This window comes from Plectrocnemia conspersa, unplaced genomic scaffold, assembly GCF_051122295.1.
Source record: "Plectrocnemia conspersa isolate PC_06_02 unplaced genomic scaffold, ASM5112229v1 ptg000013l, whole genome shotgun sequence".
Lineage (NCBI taxonomy): Eukaryota > Metazoa > Arthropoda > Insecta > Trichoptera > Polycentropodidae > Plectrocnemia > Plectrocnemia conspersa.
In genome coordinates this window covers 7,845,391-7,865,969 of record NW_028277177.1, presented here as the reverse complement: position 1 = coordinate 7,865,969, position 20,579 = coordinate 7,845,391, and the positions used below count along the sequence as shown (strand labels likewise).

At 33.2% G+C, this 20,579-nt stretch overlaps 1 protein-coding gene across 7 annotated transcripts in view; it reads right to left on the bottom strand.

Annotated features, from left to right (window-relative positions):
* Positions 1 to 20,579, bottom strand: part of Axn (protein axin) — a 115,338-nt gene that overhangs the window by 32,133 nt on the left and 62,626 nt on the right. For all 7 annotated transcript variants that reach the window (XM_088201938.1, XM_088201942.1, XM_088201945.1 and 4 more), the window contains exon 2: positions 17,482 to 17,581. The gene's annotated coding sequence lies outside the window, so the exon portion shown is untranslated. The remainder of the gene's footprint in view (positions 1 to 17,481; positions 17,582 to 20,579) is intronic.

The following is a 20,579-nucleotide window of genomic DNA, read 5'->3' as shown; positions in this document are numbered from 1 at the left end:
GTATCCAATACATAATTTTCAATTTTTCAATATAAATCTTACGGCGAATGACCGCAATTGTGATCAGGTGCTCGCAAACGAAACCAATCTTGCCAATTCAAAAGAATTCAGTTTCTTTCGAATCGAATTCTTATTGCAAATTGTCCCTCTTTTTTTGGCAAGGCGTATGCAAATTTTCCGTTTCGCGATCCGCCGATGCGATACGCGGCGCTTTTGTGTGTTGGGACGATTATTTGTTTTTATGTGTGGATATTGCGGACACATTAAATATTTTAAAATGCTGCAGCGTTCTTTTTTAAATGTCAATACATAAAATACGGAGAACACTGTCTTTGTTGTAATACTTAAAAACGCCAATAATATAAATAAGCCATTTTTTGAATAAACATAAAATAAATATTTTTAATGCAACTAAAGATTTAGAATATATGATTCAACTATTTCATCGCCACTGTATTTTCAACAGTACTGTTTATTTTATTTTTTTATAAATATAATACATGCGCAGATCTGATAGTATAATGCCTATATCTTATATAGTATGGTGAACAGATAATTGCGGAAACGAAAACTGCGGATCCGAAAATTGCGGATAGCAAAAATTTCGCACATAATAGATAATTATTTCAAAAACAACATTTTTCAAAAAATTTTTTTTAATGAAAATAAATGTTTTACAGATTTTATACAACATGCAGTAATTTTAAAATCAATTATTTTTGTATATATATTATTGTATATTACCTTATTGTTTGTGTTGTATGTTTTGTCCTTGTGTATTTTAGTTTTTTTTATATTTCAATTTTTAATTCGAAATTATCGCTGTAAGCAATTTTGATATACGCAGTTTTCGTGTCCAATGTTTTGTGTGTTCGCAATTATCGTGTCCGTAATAATCATCGAACCCTAAATAGCATTAGGTAATTCCGAAATGAATCTTTTCGTGCTTTGACCGTCAATACCTGAGTACGTATTTTGTTATATCTGCATTGTTGCAAACCTATATTCTACATTTCACATATTAAAAAAAATTGCGCACCAAAATATACAAAGACAGAATTTTTACCAAGTAAACAATTTATAAGTTATATGAACTTATTAAAAAAATCAGCAACTACGGTCACTAAAAACATTTGTAAGGGAATCATTAGATATCTATAAATGTCAAAAATAGTTTAAAAAATTAAACTGGAAATTACGATATCAAGAGTATGGGAGACCAGCAGATAAACGATGATGTCTTGGGTGCAGAAATAAAAGCAAATCCTACTCACTAAACTAGTTTGATTTAAGAGTGCAAAAGTACACCAAATTTCACAAGAATTGAGCGAAAAAAACAAGTAGGTGCGACTCCGCATAGACCTTAACCCCTTGAATGCATTAATCAAAAATAATATTTTATTGTTTTTTTATGAAAAATGCAAATTTTACCTTGATACTGTGTTTAAATGTTCTGATTTTTAAATTTTTATTCATTTAAAATGATATTTTATGTTTATTCACAAAAAAAAGTTTTTTCTTGAAAAGCATTTTTTTACTGATTTTTGCGTAAAGAGATAAAAAATCAATTGGGCGACTTTAGTCGCTTTACGAGTTCAAAGGGTTAAAGCTGAATCGCCTTTTCTCGATAATTTGATAACCGGATATGAGAAAAGAGTGTTGTACAATAAGTCATAAAAGACGGTGGCTATCCAAAGATCAAATAGCAAAACCTACCTCGAAGCCCGGGTTCACTGTAAAAAAATATTTTGTGTATATGGTGGAATTAAAAAGGGATTGTGCATTGCGAAATTTTTAAAACTGTCTAAACAATAGCAGCAAGCTTATATTGTGAGCAGTTGTATCCTTTGCATAAAAAAAGAGCCTGCACTTGTCAACAGCAGTCAATTCCTGTGTGGCGAAATTGTCTCTTGATTAAATCAAGGAACTTTACTGTAAATCTTAAACCTTGCTCTTTTTAACAATTATTTATTTCAATTAATGTAACACTTCCTAATCGAAAAAAGGCGATATGAAAAGGGGGCTATCGGAATATTTTGAATCAAAGCCTCCAACTTGTTATGCTAATGGAATTAAAAAATGAGCAAGAGACGGGAGAAGTTTATATTTTTAGAATAAATTTATATTTAGAACAATTAAAATTAAAATAAAGCTTGTTTCTTTAAAAGAAACGAAATATATTTCGGGATTACTTATTTAATATATATATAAGGTGTTGACATCGATGATTTATTATTTCAGACTAACAGTGCAAAACTTTATAAAATACTAAGTAGGCAATTGAAGGGTCGATTTATTAAGACTAAACAATAAGACTGCAATCTTTTTATGCAATTAATCAACAAATAAAAGAGCATGTATAATATTAGAATGCCATTTAAAAATAATTCCCCATTATTTTGACTAATATAAAACATGTTTTTAATTATTTTTAGTTTATAAACCTACATTGTTTTCAATATGATTAATATTTTATTTAATATTATGCATGAAAAAGTACTGGACACAAACTACAATCAACACGTTTTCCGGCTAATGATATCGCGGTCGTTTTCACAGAAGTTTCGAAACATTCGGTCCTCTTCAAACAATACGACGTTTCGTCGTGTGCGATCGGCGCCCCAACCACCCACCCTTTGATTTCCCTTTGATATGTGAGATCTACTTAAACCGCCGCCCAACGTCGGTGCACACATCAAAGATGTGCCGATAAAAGAGATTGGTGTTCACATCCAGAGCCGACTATTACGGGGGTGGCGCCCCTGGCCATAAGCCACCCTACACCCCACCTCACCTTTTGCGTGTGCTCGTGCGAAAATTGCCTTTGAAACTTTGACACACAGATTTCTTTCGCGCTTGTCCCGATGGGACATGTTGCGTTTTCATTGTAAAAAACGATATCTTGATCTATGTTCTTACAATCTATACCATATTTTTTATAAATCTAAATATGCTTGCTGTTTTTTTGTTCATTACAAAATTTCTTTCATTATAACTGTTGTTCGTTATAACGTTGTATTTTAACAATACAAATTTGAGTATCTATCATTTTATAATATTTGAAATTATTAATAAAAATTGCAGTAAAAATAGAGATTTTGTCTCCCTATGTAATTCCGCAACTGCTCACATCAAATGGCAACATTAAAGAAAGCGTTGCAGATGGGATCGTTCCATTTAAATAGCAAATATGGTGCAATTTACAAGAGCACATGCCACAGGTTAGCCATGTGTCAGGTAATATACGTACACGGGGAGGTCGATCGCTCTTTGGCGCAAACATGAGTATAAATTACACGTACTATACATAATGATATATACCCGTGTTATGCATTAACTTCGAGGTTCAATTAGCGTGTTTTGATCTTTTTGACGTCGGCGCGGGCTTTCGAATGCAAATGATATTCAGGAAACTAGAGAAAGCACCGTCGGGAGGTAAAAACTCGCCGCTGAAAAGAACTGGAGATTTGTTCGGGCTTCATATAAACACAATCAACCCTTTTAACGAGTTTCCCCCATTGATCTCTTTCCGCGTCGAAGAAAAACGGAAGGAAAAAAACGCCGGGAGCGCAGCGGAAGGAAACACTGCAGGCCATTCAGGGTTGAATGTTGTTAATATCCCTGTACTCCCTTTGAGGGTATTTAGCGAGGAATGCACTTGGCGCGAGCGCCACTTTTCATAGTTTTCGTTTGTAGCGTATCAAGAAAATTAACTTGCGCTAGATGAAAGAGAAAGAGTCGGCATGCACGGAGCGCTATTTTCAAAATCAGATGTAAATTGCTCATTGTTAAGTTGTGAAAAGCGTATATTATAATAATAATTAATAAATAAAAAATACGTATAAAATATATTGGGGATTTGTCGAGGAGACTGTGCTTTGATTTCTCGATCACTCATTTCTCAAATTTCTCGAGAATTTTTCATGAATGAAAAATGTATATAATATAGTAAAGTATTGCAGATAAAATATTACATATTATTCTTGAATAAGCCCTTTAAAAAACATATGCCATCTAAAGTAAAGGTTGTCCCAAAATTAACGCAAAATTTAACGTTAATAACTAAAGAAGTCATTATTTTTTGACTGGTAAAAGATTCTGGATTTTGCAAATATTTAATTTATGACATTTAATGTCTGGTTTCTACGATTATATAATATATCTTAAATTGTCCGTTGAAATTTTGAGCTTAGCTCATAATTGTGCTAACAAAATAACACCAAAGCAAAGATAAAGCCGCCGGCTTTAAAAAAATCGCAAAAAATTATGGTTATTTAAAAACTTTCGACCTTCTGTGAATATACACATTTGGAAAGGTTTTTTTTATCTAATGCTTGTACTACACTCTCTGGAAGTTGTCCAAACCGAAGTTCAACTGAAGTCGGCCAAGGTCGTCGACTTCCGAGTAACGGCCACACTGCCACAAATTTCATATGCCGTCCGGACGACGGCCGTGAACGACGTCCGCACGGCGGCTTCTGTCACACAGCTGGCATATTTGTGCGCGATCGAAAAATATGCCAAATAATCGTCATATTATTAAAATTACGCTACTGATAAATATAAAAGTTTGTGTGGGCACTTACCAATACAATATCAGTAAAAACTTTTCGGTCGTAAATATTCAATTTACGCAAAATCTTTGTCGGCTTTTGCAAAATGCAATAAGGCATAAAAATAATAATTCAGAATACGAACACCACATCCGAGACTATTCTAGAATTTGTCGCCATCGATTCTAAATAAGAATTCGTTATAGTGTGACATTTATATAAACCGATCTAGGAAAATACATAAGGATATTCGAAACGATTTTTTTAACAAAATCAAGTACCACTAATTATTTTTTAATTATTTAATTTTATATGAAAAAAAAATATAATAACGATATCTGTCGGAAGAATATACTATCAATAATATAATTAATCCTTTTTGGTACCCTAAAATATTCTGAGTCTGTTGAAGTCCCCGATAAGCATGTGGTATTATAACTTGACCACGTGACTACGATGCAGCGCTCGACATGCGTGTTGACCATAGGACGCCTACGCGCATACTGAAGTTAACCGAGTTACTCGTTCTATCTCAGTTTACGAAAAACCATATCATTATCTCTCTCACTGTCGTCACTTAACACACGAGAGAGCAAAATGGGAAGTATCTCACTGCTCGCGCTTGAAAGAGCAGCTCCGATTTCGGTTCCTTTGACTTCGGTCCGTTTGCCGACAATGTTTAGAAGCGCTCGAAGCTGGCCAAGTCGACTGAATTACCCCCCCTTTACCTCCCGTTCTCGGTCACCTCAGACAACTTCTGAGAGATTTTAGAGCGGGCAGAACCGGCCTCGACCAAAGTAACCCACTATATTCTCCGTCCTTGGCCAACCTTGGCCAACTTCCAGAGAGTGTAGTGCAGGTATAAGAGTCTTTTTTTTATCACTTAAAGCATAAATAAGGCGAATTCGAGTGTTAAAAATTTGTAAATATTTTTTCGTCATTCTCAGACCCTTATTAAAACATTCTCAGAAATTTAAAACTTATAAAAAGGGCAGTGATTGTAAGTCCTTTAAAAATATTCGTACAAATTAAATTTTATATAGAAAAAATGCTTTATAAAATTTCTCGAAAAATCAGAAAATTTCTTGAGAAATAAGAATTCTCGATTTGACATATTTTTTGAGAAATTCTCGAGAACCAGTTCTTGAAAAGAAACTGTGGGAGATGGTATTATTAATTAATTTTACGTCATGTACCATACTTTGGCAAATAATAGTAGCGAGTTGTATTTTTGTGAAGAATTAATTGGGGCTGAGCTGTTGAAAACTGGAAGAATTTTAAGTACCCGATAGGTGTCACCTAGTTTGCGTACAGTTTTGACTGTGTGGAACAATTTTGATTTTCTCGTGTATCATTTTGAATAAACAATGCATGATCATATGAGAGATAAAAACGATAAATTCATTTATGATGGCTTGAAAAGAAAAATCACGTATACAGAATTTGTATTGGACTTAAGATTGGTGTGTGACGTTTTCCAAAAAATATCAGAATTAAATTTGCGCCTACAGGACCGCAATGAACATGTACAAGACAAATGAGAAAATAAAAATACTGGTACGAGTTTTTCAAAATTCTGGACAATATTATAAATGCGCTGTTGCTGCTGTACGTGATCTTCGCTTTCGTGGAGTTTTACTTCACGAAAAAGATTCATAAAAGTATCCTTTCATTGACCCAAGTACATTTTATACAAAATTGAAAGAGTCAATCGAAAAAATATATATGAGTTGGCGTATTGGTCTCGCGTACTTTCTCAAAAACATTGGTATGAATATGTTAACACTCAACTGACATTTGGAAAAGTGGAAATTAGAAACGTATCAATCAGACTGCAACTAAATGAAAGAGTAATGATCCGTGGATTCCATGAATATATTTTTAAAAAGACATATACAAAAAACTGTTGCATTTGATACGGACTCTAAATACCATCCCCATTTCTTCAAATGAATGTGTACGCATTTCGCAATGAATCTACTTGCAGCCCCAACAAAAGCTATGTTGAAGACAATTTTTGCATTTTTGTTCATAAAATTTTCGGACCACCTCTGAGAGTTTTCGATCTTTTAAAGTACGTTGATTTGTAGTTACTCAGAGTACGACATTTGGACATTGTAAATTTTTAAGGTAAATTAACATTTACCTTAAAAATAATAAATTAAATTTATGTTAAGGTAAAGGTAAATAGATAAATAAAAGTCTAGTGCTTTTTATGTGCCTTTTAGTGTATACTGAATCTATTTATATACAAAGATATTTGTAATGTTATATATAGATATATTGTATAATTAATAAATATTTGTATTGCTCAATTTTTAAATAGGGTTAGATTTTGTTATCTTATTACGATATGACATATTTAGGAAGAACCGTGACGTAGCCTTATTCGACATTTGTACGTGATACCATATAACTAAGGTCTCAAACTTTGTGGATGTGCATACTAAATCTCCATGCCTTCTCTAACGTCACTCCCAAGTATTCAACGGAAGTATTTCTGATTTAAACACTTCCGCCAAGCGAGGAGAGCTGGAAAATGTGACAATGTGACACTTGACATCGGTTGTCGATCGACCACCATCAGTGACTCCAGTACTTATTTAGCTTTTAAATCATCAGCATAAAATTAATAGTCTTGGTTATTAATAAAAAAAAGAAGGGCAAAGGACCTACATTAGACCCCTTAATTCAGATTATTCTCCTTAACTAAATGTATTTATCAAATCAGAGGTTTTACAGTATCTATTTTCTAAATAAAAGTAGTTTGTAATTGTCTTTGAAAATAGAGCAATGATCCAAAAATGTTTGAGAAACTATATTCTAGATGGAAATATCATTCGGATTGTTCTTAATATGTCCGCCCACATTATTTTTATTACGCCAAAATTAACTAAATTTGTCTTACACACTGCATACCCACAACTATTGAACAAACTCTATTTGAATATGCGCCAAATACACACGTCTGAAACTCGCAAAAGCAATTAATCACAAATCAATTAGTCTTTCGTTGTACTAATTTGATTTGGCATAATTAATAACAAAAGTATCCACAGACCAGGCGTGGAATATCTACAATATATATATATATATATATATATATATATATATATATATATATATATATATATATATATATATATATATATATATATATATATATATTTATTGGATTATACACAAATCTTGACAGCAAGACATTCATTATTAAAAAGTCTCAAAGTCGCCATTATGAGTGAACATTTGCACTTGACTCTGAAAAATGCGCACGTTGCAGATTAAAAACGTACGCTGGCATTACGGACGGACGTACCGCGTCTTGTCCCCAAATAAGGGACTCGTGAGATGAGTAATCACCACCCCCTTTGAATGGAGGCTACAGTCAGTTAAGTACTGAGTGGCCCATTGTTCCTTTGTTCTTCATTCATGCAACACTCGCTGCAAAAGGAAGCAGACATTCTTCCCGAGAGACCGCGAGAGCGACGATCGGGGGCAGCGATTGAACGCGATTAATAACGTGAACTATTTTAAAAATTCGTGAAAAATGGCAAAAATATTACGTAAGATCATAAGCAGGTCTGCCGAAAGGGAGGGGGGAGAGGGAACAAATTTTCGTGAAACTAAAAATTCAGATCGAATACTTAAGGAAGAAGCAAAGAAATAACGAAAAATCAACAACAGTACAAGCTGTATTATATAAATTTAATGTTTTTATAGATTGTATTATCGGTAATTTGACAACTAGATTCAATGCAGCAAAATAAATAAATAATATTTCAGTTTCATGTGGTTATTCCTAAAAGATAATCTATAAAAGCAGTCTTGAACCTATCCCGAAAATATTTATTAAAATAAGTCATTTCATGTTAAAAAATATATAAAAGGGCCCGGGTTCGCTCTCGGCGGCCCTGATCATAAGACCATAACTAAATCAAATATAAGCCCAATGCATATAACAATAACATATTTAAAAGATTTTTCACTACAAATTTGACATTGAGGTGAAAGAAAGAGGGAGGGAGGGAGTTATTGAGATGAAAAGGGCGTACTTTCTCACCTCGTCTCATCGTCTCCAAAGTCAAAAGATGTTTTGTTGTGTATTTTTTTGTCGTTATGGAAGATGATGGTATCGCCTCCGCCGGAGGAGTGTCGTTGGTCACCGAGGTTAACTTTGATCTTAGATCAGTAGCAGTTTTATGACAATGGAAAGCCTTTTGTGTCCGTCGTTCGTAGCCGGCTGCTGAATAAAAAATCAGTAAGGCGTGCCGACAAAGTGGGCGGCAGGCCTTTCACAGCAATCTATGTAACACACTTCTCACTTAAGCCCTGACATGGAAGCGCACTTTGAACATCAACGAGGATACGGGGACGAATATGAGCCACTGTTGTGTGAAATCGATAGCGGCTGGCATTACTAATATCTCAGAAAATAGTTTGAACTTCTAACATGATTTACAATCAGGATTTCGCGACAAAATAATATAATATTTAGCTTATGTCGAATCAAATATATATATATATATATATGTTAGTCAATAGGAACCGATCTAACATTATAAGTTTGTCCTAGTACGTAGGATTGATCAGCTATAGGATATGTTTCTCAAACCACCACGTCCTGCGAGTAACACTCGCTAGCTATTTGACAGAGAAGTATTAGGTCAAAATATCTTGTACCTTTTCACTTTTATGGGTTGTGTGGCACATATATTTCAGTAAGCGATACGTGATGCTGTTGTTGCGAAATAAAATATTGAGTCGATGGGTATAGGTATTCATAATTAAAGTGGTCCAAAAAAAATATAAATCTAATAAAAAAGGCATTCATATTTTATTTAGTCAAAACAGAAAAAAATACTTTTACTAGTTACATACTAATCCAAATATAAAACTGTTAAGTGCTATTTTGAGTATGCTTATATTTAGTGTTAAGATTGTTCAGGATACATTTACGAATAACATAGGTGGAAGGTTTCATTTTCCTGGTATATTTTTGATATTGTTTCCAATGTATTTTTAAAAGTACATGTTTTTAATAAGTCACGTCATTAAATAGGTGGAATATACTTTCTAGTCAAGTGCTGCGCGATTTTGCTGTTTCGCAAATTTTCTTCATGACGTCACGGCGGTGGTCGCAGCTGACCACAAGTTGGCAACACACGAGGCGCTTCAAAGTCAAGGCACCCACAGCGGTGTCGCACAAAGGCACACACAAGACAGTGTTTGGTATGGGGCAAAGGCTGGACAGAGCAAATAGTAAGACCGACTGACCATAGAGCAATTGCCCCGTGTGCCCCTTCCCTTTGCTTCTCGCTCCTTTGTTTGGCCGCTACCGTCTGGACATCAAACGGATTTTTCAAATAGAGGGAAAAACGGTTTGATTAGAGCCACCCACCCACTCCACTTTCAAAGGATACGTTTTTCATGCGAATTAGTTGGACAACTATTTTCGATGAGACGTACATTACGACGAATCAAACATATCTTGATCCAGATACTGACGTGATTGTGCTAGATAAAATACATTGACTTACATACCTTTCATGTATATTATTTTTGCCAAGAAATGTATTAATATAAATATATGTAAAATACTATGGTTGAGATGTACGTATATGTATTATGTATACATAATAGTGTGAATCATGACAATAGAAAGCACGACTCCAATTACTGGATATATGTGAGTAGACTTGAACAAAAAAAAACTATTGTGTGCGTACAATGTTGCATATATTCAAGGGAAACTAGGGGAGGATGTTAACGTCAATTATCTGGACAGTCGAGGAAACACGTCCCGAAATCGCCTGAATTGGGGGAAATCGTTATCCGTGAGCAGAATCATCCCTGGCACATAATAGGGGTGGTACGTGCCAGGAGGCTACGAGAGCTTCGCAAACTTTTGCGCGCATGCAAACAGCGACGTTATTAAGACTGAAGACATGAAAAACGAGTCGTAAAAATAACGTGGAATATGGGCAGGGCAGTTTGTCTAGGCGGACGGATTTCCTCTCCTGACAAATTGAACGGTGGGGAAATTCGGTTTAACGGACCGTTCGAACAATTCGATTGCGTCGAATTTAGCCTGTCCGTCTGCTGCATTCTGTCGAAAATTTACTGAAGCGCTTTAAAGATTCGCAAATAACTGTGCCTTAAAACTATTTTATTTAATAAGTGTTAAGTTATATTTTACAGGTGAAAAAATAAACATTTTAAAGACATTCCTTATTAACTCGTTAAAAATATAACACAGTTTAATATCTGTTTTAATTTCCTAGCGGCTTCAAACGAGCTTCAGCCGTTGAAAGTTGAGTGATTAGCGACGGCTAATGAGGTGCGATAGTGTCAAATGATGTGTGTTAACAAAAAATAAAGCTGGCAAACACCATGTTATTGACATTGGAAGATTTTCGGTGAGTTTGAAGTTATTCGAAACAATTGGCAATCAGTGAGTAAATATACATTAAACATCAGGTGGGTAAATTCACAGAAAAACATTATGTAAAAATATGTTATCCACCAATTTTAAGCATTTACTTCGTTTTTCTCGTCATAAGATAAAAGTAATATATAATATATACATTTCCTCTGAAAAAAAACTAGAAACTGATTCGAATGTGCCTATAAATGATGACTCCTAATCTTCTAAGATTAGTGCCGTTTCTAATAAAGTACATGCCGTGTTTAATACGGTCACAACGCAAAAAAGTGAGATATTTATATAAGATTTTTAGTGTTCAGTATAGCTCCAAGTTATAATTTGTATTCATTGTTAGATAATGTTTGTAAAATTCGATTTCCAGCCATTTTATATTATATTATTTTATAGTATATAAAATAAACTAATGAAGCTTTTAACAGCGCAGGTGGTATTTATGAAAATATATGGCGTCTGTAAATGTGCTGTTTTTAAATTATTCTGTCACTGGTTACGGTCATGTAAATGCCGTTGTTAGCATTATTTTGATGGTCTGTTCGGTATTCACAAATAGAAAATATTATCTTCAAAAACATCTCAAAATGATACGCTCAAATTTAAAAAAAATCTAAATTAAATGGAAAAATAATCAATGATACTATTGTATAAATTTGATGACTATAAACATATTAATTAAATAAATGTTCTTTATTGAATGTGTTCGAAAGGCTAATTTGACTCTTTGAATTACGTTTAGAGGTCCAAATATTTTTATCAGAATACAAATTTGAACTCTTTCAACGTTTTACTGATGAATTATAATTCTTACGGTAATCGTATTTGGCGGATATTTTTGAAAAACTGAACAAACTTGATTCTAGTTCACAATAATTCAATATGTCTTTACCGTAAATGACAAAATATATGGATCTATGTAAAAACTAGAATACATAAATAAGAACTTAAAAAAATACATTATCACTGAATAAACAAATATGAGAAGATAATACACAGGACTGGTTAATTATTTTCATTCCTACTTTCCTGAAAATTTAGAAAGCGATACTATACTAGATAAAATTTCAGTTACTGTACTTGATAAAATTTTAATTAAAAAAAAATAACTCATAGAAATTGCATGCAGCAAAAATCGTATGAATGAGTTCAAAAAAGATTACTTGTGCAATTTTTGGTTACACCGAAAATACTAATATGACACGGCCACCAGAAATATCAATTTGAGTTTTGGTAAAGGTTAGTCAGAGATTTTTCGTACTGGCAATATTAACATTCAAAATAAGCTTCATCGAATCTGCTCTTGGTGTAAAAAAAGTGTAAAACATTTTAGATGCAAATCTATCAGAAACTGTTTCACGACATCTAGATAACATAAGAAAGCTGCAAAAAGGGACAATTAGGTACCGCAGGAACTGACCAGTTTCAAAGTCTGTTCGTTATTAGTTTTTGAAAACAATGGGGAGCCACTCTAAAAAATAATCGTTACCTGCGCTGAAATATTTATTATTTACGATAACTAGAAGAGACCAGGACAATGTTTAGACAGTAAAGAATCTCTAAAACCGAGTTTTTACCCGAAAAAAGTTATGGTGACAGTGGTGGTATTCTGGGATAAGTATTTATCTATCGTTTCTTATACTACGTTTCAACTGCGATGGAGTTTGTACCCAAAATAAATTAGGGTGACAGCAACAGCATAGTGATATTCTGGGAGAATCGTTCATCTTTCGTCTCTTAAACCAGGCGAGACTATTACAGCAGAATAATATTAGTAATAAATTTAAACCATGAATATAAAATTAACCATAAAACATCTGATTTTAGTAACCAGATTTGGGGCGATATTGCACCATGATAATGCGAGACCTCATACGTCACCAATTACTGTTGCAAAATTATACGAATAAGGATTGGAAATTTGGGACACGGTCTATTGAGCGATTCAAAATAGACGACTGTCTTTTTTGACTTTTTTTATAAAAAAATGTTCAGAAGTTTTGTTTAATTATTGTGAACGAAATCACTATATATAATAAAGATTTATATAATAATGAAAATAATATATACTCTATGTACATATGCGTAATGTCAACTGAGTGTATTGTGAAAAAATTAAGAATAAGAATCATACAAGGATTTGCTTACATATAATATTCTGTATTTAAATTCATCAACATCATTGGTAAATTTACCCACTTCCTAGATGTTTGTCATATAAATCAACATTCAGTAGTTTAAAGGATTGTGCTGCTACAATTTTCCATGTGTAGAAATGAAAAGTTCAACTGATTAATTTATTTATTTAAATAAGCTGTCTAGATAGTGTTCAGAAGTTTTCTTTTCTCCGCGTTTTAATTGCATATTGATGATATTTATTAAATAAAAATTATCATAAGCAACTGGCATGCGATCGACGAAATAAAAACTGCAACTGGCCACAGGCCAGTCATCAGACACATTGTCACGCCCGTTTGATGATTAAATTCGAGCGTACACGCGAAGCAAATTGCCTCAAACGCACCCAGCCTCTACATGCAGTATTATGTACGTACACACGTATCTCGGTTGAAGACTTTAAAATTAAACGATCAAAGGCGGCAAAAGCGACAGGCGGCTCAAAGGTTAAAAAATAATTATTGTGCACGTCGAGAGATATATGCGCCTGGGGCGCAACGACGTTTTTCTTGGGCCGCTACGTATTTTAGGACGAATGCCGACTGAGTGCAGATAGGAGAGTTAATGGAGGAAAATGCTCGCGACACACGTTAGAAGATGAGACGATGTTTGTGAAGCTGTTTATTGTACAACGTGAGTACCACTATACTCAATTTGTCATTTTGTAGCTGTTGCCTTTAATCTTGCACATTGTTGGACGTAAGTGAACCACATTTGTGTTGAACGGACAATATGACATGATAACTGACATCAAAGAAGCTCTTACAAACATTTAAGATTATACTCTAAGCTTATTTAAATAAATAAATAAACAAGTTGATCTTTCCATTTATACACATGAAAAATTGTAGCAGCACAATTACGTGACTATGTGCTTAAGCTAATATATACTCCTTTAAACTACTAAATGTTGACGAAAGTGGCTAAATTTACCAACGATTTACCAATGAAGCTTCTGATGGATATGCTAATTTAAATGTTAAATGACGCTTAGCTTTATTGTAAATATTAGTAAAAACCTGCTATAGTTTTCTCATAATCAACATCATCGCTTTTTTGGATTTTCTGAGACCATTGATAAAAATCCATAAATTTGGATGACTTGACTGCTACGAAATCTCAATAGTAGTTTTCGATAACATTCTTCAGCAAAATTATTGGTCCTATCGCTTCCGCTTAATGTTCTATGATAAACAGACCAAACGTTAGAGGGAAAAGCCGGTGGAGCCCTAGTTATATTGTTTCTTAGGCGACCTATATAGACGTTTGTAAACTCTTCTAAGATTGGTTCTAATTCATTAGATAAATGATTCTCCAGTTCAGAAAAAGCATGTATATATGATTCTGGAACGAGAGCAAATGAAGTAATCGGTTTTGAATTTAAAGCGAATTGCGCATCAGATTTGTAGAGTACGCTCGGGATAAGGATTCCTGTTTGTTATTGTGTGCGTGAACTGTGTGGCTCAAAACAATTTCGCTCAGAATATTTAATTTTTTTATTTGAAAAGAAAATATATGTTTATTTAACATACATACATCTGAGCTAAGTTGGAAATTTCAACGGACAATTAAAAATATATTATATAATCGAAGAAACCAGACATTGGTGTCATTAATTAAATATTTGCAAAATTCAAAATCTTTCACTAGTCAAAAAAAGAATGAAGTCTTTAGCTATTCTTCAAAAGCAAAAAGATATAAAATGGGGAAAGAAATTATTCGCAGATTGTTTAATGGCTCGACGACTCTATTAAATCATTAGAATCCATTGAATAAACTAAAAAATTATCATTAGCGCAACAATAAGAATAATATATTTTTTAAGCCTTACAGAGAATAGTGTAAAAAAACCAACAACGTACGGATTAATAGAAAAATAATTAAAATATTTTAATCCACGGGTAAGAGAACGAATAACTTACAGTGTATATTTGAAGCCTTGATATCAATTAACCCAGATATGCCCAAGAAATTTTATTCTCTTAAAATTTCATTTATAAATAAAAAATAGTGGCACGAGTTTAGTGACCTACCCATGGAACAGTGGGCATATCTGGGTTAAACCAATATCAACACAAAATTATTTAAAATAAATCACTAGAGAAGATCAAACTTCTGTGCCACACTGCACTTTAATGACGAATACCAGCGTTGACGAAGCAGCGACTGTCCTTAAAAGAGAAAGCGAGACAACGAAGTACACGCTACATCGCTTCTCCCTCTCATATACATGTACACGCACACAATAACAAACCGGCATCCTTATCCTGAGCATACTCTATCTGGGCAAAAGATTACATGAAGATTTTGTACCAGATTAAAAAAGCAGCCATTTATGTTAGCTTGTGGAAATACCGTACGCAAAGCTTGATGAATTGCAATTTTAAAATCAACATTTATAATTTCGGGATCAAATAATCGTCACATTTAATTTATCATATAAAATAATTTTGTAAATGTTTCAAAAGTGCTATTAGGTAATAAAACAGGAAAAACAGAACCTCCATCTTTCTGGCCTAAATCACAAAAATTTAAGAAAATAAAGAGGGTGAAAGTAAAAATGTGCCATCCACAATTAATTCTTTCATGCTTTCCACATTACATGACTTTCACTATCATAAAATAAGATTCTCACTAAATCGACATGTTCTGATCCAGAATCGAAGAAAAGAAAACGTACAAATTGTGATGGACTGAATACAGGAATAATTATTGTTTAATTAATTGAGACCTGTAATTCTTTAAATCTTTTTCTTTGAATATTTCTGCGAAGACTGTTATAATTTATTAAGCTAATTCTGTTGAATACCGTTTTATATATCATGATTGGTAACGAAATTTTGAGGCTTCGTCCCGTAATGACCACGATCTTCGAAGCCGGTTTGACCGTGTCCAATTCTAAATTGGCCCTCCTCTCCGCGACTGCAAGGTCTTTTCCTCTTTCTCAGCGAATCGCTCCTCCGGCAACAATATTAAATTGTATACACACATTAAAGTCTGTAATTACGCTGCTGCGGAGGAGAAATCCCTTGCATTTTTATTAAAAACTAAAAATCTCGATTGAAATAATTAAAAAGATTCACAAGATTAACAGAAGCCAAGGCTCAAATAACGTATTATTAAACTATTTTTGATGAAAAGCCTTACTTTATTGGTGAATGGCATTTCTTGCATGGCAAGCAATTTTCTTCTTAATCGCGTAATCTTTTGCTTGATTAGTTTCATCTAATCCATTATCGGATCCCTCTTGTATAGTTTGACGTTCAGATGATTGCATCCGCCGTCATTAGACTTACCAATCATGATAGACATCAGAAGATTAGGGGATGATATAATATAATTTCCTAATTGCGGTATTGTATTGATATCTATATTAATACATAATATAATTTTACTATAGAAACGTTAATATTCGAATACAATTCATTATTACTGACTGATTGAAAACGAGATTAAATTTAGCCGTTACACTTAATATCTATCTGTATGTAAAAAAATCAATCCATCAGATTGGATTGCATGTTTTAAATTAATTGTACCTACGTAGTCACATGCACATTCGCCAACGTGACACGAATGCGTCAACATGACAAACGACACACAATCGAATCGCATAATTAAACCCGCAACTATAAATCGCCGAAATGTCCCGCAGGATTAAGTTAACAAAGACCGTGCGAGTCCGTCGTAATTAAATTTTAGATTAGTTACACATGTGTGTGTTTGAGTGTGTCAGTTAGAGAGCCAAGCCTTTGCGGATCATTAGCGGAATCATTCGTTGGGTGGATGCTGCGTATGTGTCAATTAATATCACATTTGGACGGAGATGATTAAGCGATATCTATGCCAATCAACGAACACGCTCTGGGCTTCCGTTATTTTGTGCGAAATAGTGACTAATACCAGCAATTAGTAAATATTGTTTATATGTTCACTAGTTGTTTTATAAACTCTTTTGGAAAAGATCAGTAAAACTGAGCAATAAATATATATGTACAATAGAAAGCTATAAAATATATATATCGTACAGATTCTGACGACTCTCCACAAAAATAGTACTAAATCGGCGAAAATCTATATTTTTTTATTCTCAAAACAGATGCGACACGTACAAAAGTGACGATTTGGCGAAAAACCGGTATACGAACGAAAGCCATCATTAACGGAGGTGGACGCTGAAATGTCGACACGTGAATCAGCGAAATCGAGAACGGAATTTTGCTGAAAAAACATCGCCGAAACAACCACCGAAGCTCAAACTGCCTCGTAAAATAGAAAAATAAAAATGGAAAACGAATGGTGAAAAAAACGTACCTCATCGAATCCAACAATGGTATACAGTCATTGCAGTTTCTTCTGAATGCGCCGTGGTTTTTTGTGAATACGATCCGACCCGCCGGCCCAGAACGTTGATCTGAAAGGAGAAAAATAACAAACATAAGTACGATAAAGGATTGCGGTGAATGCATAAATCAAAATGCATGGATGGAAGCGAACAAACAAATTTATTTAAAATATGATTTATCTTACACGTGAAACGTAATATTTGGAAACTATAGTGAAATAAAATAATATATATTCACTAAATATAACATTGTGTGTGTCTTTATATGTGATTATTTGCGACTGTTATTTAGAAGTCTAGTGTGTGTAAATAGATTTATTAAATTCTGTTTTTAAAACGGTTTAGATGAAAATTAAAAAAATGTTTCTGTAGAAATGACATCAGTATTTTATTATAAACATTTATAGAATAGTAAAAGTTGTCAGGAAGTTTTTAATAAATAAAGGTATTATGCGCAAACATGTAACACTTTTAGTGCAATAGTTACATCTTTGAGAAATATCAGGACTGTGCTGCAATAACGATGAGATAATTATAATCCTAAGAAAAATTGCTCAGGACATCTGATGATAAGTACATACAAACCTACCGAGAGGGGGCAAATTCCCGGGACCCAACTGTGAAAAATATCATAGCAAGAATATATTTATAAAAAAAGTAAAATTTACCTCAAATAATAAATCGGAACTAAACAACATTTGCTTGAGATGTACCTATATACTGATGTATTTCAGGTATAAGTTGCTTTACCCTTTTTTATACATATTATACAATAAATAAAAGGAGCGGAACATTGCCTTCAAAAGCACCTCAACTTTCTAGGTAGTACTTTCACGATGCATATTATTAAAGGGACAGATTGTAGTTTTTTGATGCAGCTCCGTTTGTGTTGCTTGTAAATTATTGTTGACTTTATTGCTTTTTGAACGTTTAAAAAATATTATACATGAAAGAAAATATTCAACGAATGTAAATTAGTAACAGTAAATTTAGGTATTCGATCTGAAAATTCAGGACCAAAGGAAGAAGCAAAGAAATAACCAAAAATCAAAATAATAGATGTTATTATCGGTAATTTGACAACTAGATTTAATGCAGCAAATAAATAAATGTCTCGAATCTATCCCGAAAATATTTAAAAAAATGTGTCATTTAAGTAAAATCATATCGGAATACATTTTCACCAGTAGATACAATTTTCGATGTTACACTATGTTTTAAAAATATGCTAGCTATCCTTACCGATATTACTATTGACTTTTAATATAAGAGGGCTGATCGAAGTATTTTCAAATTTTGGTCAATAGGAGGGCACAAAAACAATTATCACTTTTCAGAAGGCAAAAATTCGGCGCCGTCGCAGTATGAACGCTCGGTAACGAGCGTTCCCACTGCGACGGCGACGGCATGTGCCCATGACTTATTTGGGCGAATTAGGAGCACGCAATACAAAAGAATACACTGTCCATACAAATTCAAAAGTTCGGTAGAATAAGTCTAGCAGGTTCCCTAATTAAAAGCGCCCAGTAATCTCTAGATAAGTAACATAGTCTGTTTCCGTCCCGAAGCATCGCATTGGCCAGATGGTCAATAGTAGGAAAGAGCAAAACACTTTCTCTCAAAAGTATATAGGCGCAAATATAGCGTACTTACTCCACAAGACAGAACTCGTGGAGTACCGAACAATAATACCATAAAAAGATCGAGGAAGCAGCCGCATTCCGAAAGAGTTCAATCTAATATTCAGATACGATTCGGTGTCTACGTGACGCAGTCTATGAGAATTATAATTTTTTTATTAAAAAACAATAAACAAGCGACTGCAAGGTTCGCATAAAGTTTAATAATATAAATTATACTTTATCAGTAGAAGTGTGTATAGAGTTTTACATAAGAATCCAATATGTTGAATGTGTTTTAAAATAAACTAATACTAGGAATTTTCAAAGTTAAATTAATAAATTTCTTCAGACAGTGATATAATAATTTCTGATGAAAATACTAATGAAAAAATATAACGATTGCACAGGAATGCGCTGAAAGAAAGGAAGTGGGTCAAGGAAATTCCAGATATAAATAAACTTAATCAAAGTATTTATTTATCGTATACATTTAAATAAAATATGTATATAGTTGAATAAAATGCATCACGGCTTTAACACAAAACTTCATATACAAATTTCGTGTCCCCTGAATTCTTGAGATTAATAGCTATTTTATTATATATATGTATTTATCATAATTTTATGGAACACCTATTTTATAAATTCATAAAAGTAATAAATAAAATAAAAAAATTGAACTACTACAATAGTTAATAAAACCAAATAGTAGAAAAATAAAAAATATAAAAAAACAAAAAATATACAGACATAAATAAAAACGTGATTTTTGTCAATAAAAACATTCACTAAAACTAAATAATAAAACAAAAAACCATGGTCTAGAAATCGCAAAACATATTAGATATTGTATAGTAAAAATATATCTATCAAGTGCTGCGCTATAAATTGAAAAAAATATTTTTAATATTTTCATTTAATTAAGAATTTCGTTTGACATGCAAACCGAATAACCAATAATTTACAAGGTTACAACTGACAGTCAATGCTATTAAATGTAAGAAAGTCCTTTCTTTTGGGTACCCCTAATACATAACTAAAACAATTGAGAATAAAACTCCATAAAATGTACTGGCTATTCAGTCGAGGATTGCAACTTTAATGACGAAAAAACTATCAAAATAATCATTAGATTTCAATAAAAAATATTGAGGTGTGTTCGTAACAAGCACATAATGTTAGCAAAATATATATTGATATATTTGGGTTACTTTGAAATGAGGCGGCAAGGGACCTGACCTCTAGAAACAGACGCAGACGGTTGAAGCGTTATAGGCCCAGTGATTTACCAGACAGGAAATATTTTTGGTGTATTCAGTGTAGGAAACCGGGAGTAGAATTAAAACTTGGTCTAATCTGGCTTAATTTTTCAACGCCACATCTAAATGTTAAGATCCACTGTCGACGGGCGCAAATCAATTAAGCTGCGCGAAGGTGGACTCGCC